This window comes from Schistocerca piceifrons, chromosome 3, assembly GCF_021461385.2.
Source record: "Schistocerca piceifrons isolate TAMUIC-IGC-003096 chromosome 3, iqSchPice1.1, whole genome shotgun sequence".
Classification (NCBI taxonomy): domain Eukaryota; kingdom Metazoa; phylum Arthropoda; class Insecta; order Orthoptera; family Acrididae; genus Schistocerca; species Schistocerca piceifrons.
This window is the reverse complement of record NC_060140.1, coordinates 292,683,663-292,686,674: the sequence shown is the minus strand read 5'-3', so window position 1 is coordinate 292,686,674 and position 3,012 is coordinate 292,683,663.

Sequence of the window (3,012 nt, the reverse complement as noted above, 5' to 3'; positions counted from 1 at the left end):
TCATGGCCTGTTCGGGCGAAATTTAGTTTTAAAGGAAATGGCTCGTAGTGGTACTTGGTACCCTCCGCCAAATGCCATATGGCGGCTTGCAGAGAACGTATGTAGATGTATACGAAGCAGAACAGCGGAACTTATCAGCCAAGACAGCTGAGTGGACTCGTAGTTGGATATCAGATGAGTAATAGTTGCGCAAGATACATTTCAACCCTTATAAAGCTGCCCACGTCGACTGTTGCGGATGGAATTGTGAAGTTGAAACATGAAGAAAGAACAACAGCTTAACCAAAACCAAGCACACTTCGGAGGGTGACTGTAAAACATTACATGAAATCAGTAGAAGAAATCACTCTTGAGTTCCAAAGTTCCACCTACCAGCAGTTCAGCTAACGCAATGACTATACGTAGGGAGTTAGAAAGAATTGTGATCAATGGTAGAGCAACTCATAAGCCACAGTTTTCTGTTGTCAATCGTAAGTGACACCTGAGATGGTGTAAAAAGTGACTCGACTGGACAGTGGATAGCTGGAAACGAGTGATTTGGAGTGATGAATCATGCTGTACCCTGTGGCAATCGAATGGAAGGATTTGGATTTGGCGAATACCCGGAGAAAATTACCTGCCATCACGTGTAGGGTCAACAGCGAAGAACGGAGGAGGTAGTGTTACGGTAAGGGGATGTTTTTCGTGGTTAGGATGGGATCCATTTATTGCGCTTAAGAAAACGTTAATATGAAAGGATATGAAAACATTTTGCAGCATTATGTACTCTGTACAACAGAGGAAGAGTTTGGAAGCGATGACTGTACCAGCATGACAGTACACCCTGTCACCCTGTCATACAGCAGCATCTGTGAGGCAAAAGGTGTGTAGACAATGACATTCCTAAAATGAACTGGCCTGTCCAGAGTCCTGACCTGAACCCAATGGAACACCCCTAGGACGAGTTAGAACGTCGCCTTCGGTCCAGATCCAGTGTCCATCATCACTACCTTCTCTGCTGTCAGCGCTTGAGGGAGAATTAGCTGCCATTCCTCCTCAGAGATTCAGACACCTCATTCAGTGAGTCCCCAGCAGAGTTCAAGCCGTCACAAAGATGAAGGGTTGACCCATCCCTTATTAACGTCCTCTGATAGGTTCAAGTGGTTCAAATGGCTCTAAGCACTATGGGACTTAACATCTGAGGTTATCAGTTTCTAGACTTCGTTCCGGACTGAAGCACCTAGAACCGCTCGGCCACACCGGCCGGCCTCTGATGGGTGTCCACATACTTTTGATCAGAGTATTTACAAACACGAACTTCACATGAATTGCCCATTCGAGACCTCCAATAAGAAATGTTCTTTTCCAGCCCGTAGTTCCTTATCCCAAAATATTCAGTTTATTGTATTGTACCGTTGTATGATTTTGACCCTAAGGATTAATTAAACGCACTGTGTATAGGTGTAAGCTGCAAAGCCTGAATGGTTGTCGAGTTCACGGACACTGCAAACGGATATTTGCTAAAAGAGTCCACAAGAATAGGCCACCGAATGTTCCAAATGAGACCAGCAAAGTCAATAGGCCCTTATTGCCAGAGCGAATGAAACTTTGGCCAAGCTGAAAACGTTTGCGGTGGGGCTGATAGAGTTTCAGCACTAGCACGAGGCTGTGACATCACCTGTTCAATGTGAGTGTCCATATCCGCCCAAGTACCGTGTCGTGCCGACGCGCTAACTGTTTCGTTCGTACAATTTCATAGTGTCCTTGGTGGAGCAATTGTAACACATCTTTTTGCAACACTTTAGGAACAAGCACACGTAATTGTCCAGAGTCATTTTGCAATGAAATCACACGGTGCTGGATGGACAGGTAATGCCGACAAGTAAAATATCAGCGCACAAAAGAATTCTGAATGTTTTTCACTGCACGAGGCGAAGCAGTACGGATGTAGTGCAACAAAGTGTTCAAATGGCTCTGAGCACTATGCGACTTAACTTCTGAAGGCATCAGTCCCCTAGAACTTAGAACTAATTAAACCTAACTAACCTACGGACATCACACACATCCATGCCCGAGGCAGGATTCGAACCTGCGACCGTAGCGGTAGCGGTCGCTCGGCTCCGGACTGTAGCGCCTAGAACCGCACGGCCACTCCGGCCGGCGCAATAAAATGTTCAAGCGAGTGTCTACTTCTGTGGCCTGTGCTATTTTCCTAAGGCGTAGTGGAAAAATTTGTAAAAGTTCAATGACCCGCGGTCGATCTGACAACAAGATGCGGCAGTAGCATCAAACTCAGAATCAGGACCAACAGGAAGGTGAAGAAGGGCGTCAGCACTTGCATGCTTCGACGTGGATCGGTACGGTATTTCGGACTGATACTGTGCCAATCCCCCCCCATGAACCATGGACCTTGCCGTTGGTGGGGAGGCTTGCGCGCCTCAGCGATACAGATAGCCGTTCCGTAGGTGCAACCACAACGGAGGGGTATCTGTTGAGAGGCCAAACAAACGTGTGGTTCCTGAAGAGGGGCAGCAGCCTTTTCAGTAGTTGCAAGGGCAACAGTCTGGATGATTGACTGATCTGGCCTTGTAACAATAACCAAAACGGCCTTGCTGTGCTGGTACTGCGAACGGCTGAAAGCAAGGGGAAACTACAGCCGTAATTTTTCCCGAGGGCATGCAGCTTTACTGTATGATTACATGATGACAGCGTCCTCTTGGGTAAAATATTCCGGAGGTAAAATAGTCCCCCATTCGGATCTCCGGGCGGGGACTACTCAAGAGGATGTCGTTATCAGGAGAAAGAAAACTGGCGTTCTACGGATCGGAGCGTGGAATGTCAGATCCCTTAATCGGGCAGGTAGGTTAGAAAATTTAAAAAGGGAAATGGATAGGTTGAAGTTAGATATAGTGGGAATTAGTGAAGTTCGGTGGCAGGAGGAACAAGACTTCTGGTCAGGTGACTACAGGGTTATAAACACAAAATCAAATAGGGGTAATGCAGGAGTAGGTTTAATAATGAATAGGAAAATAG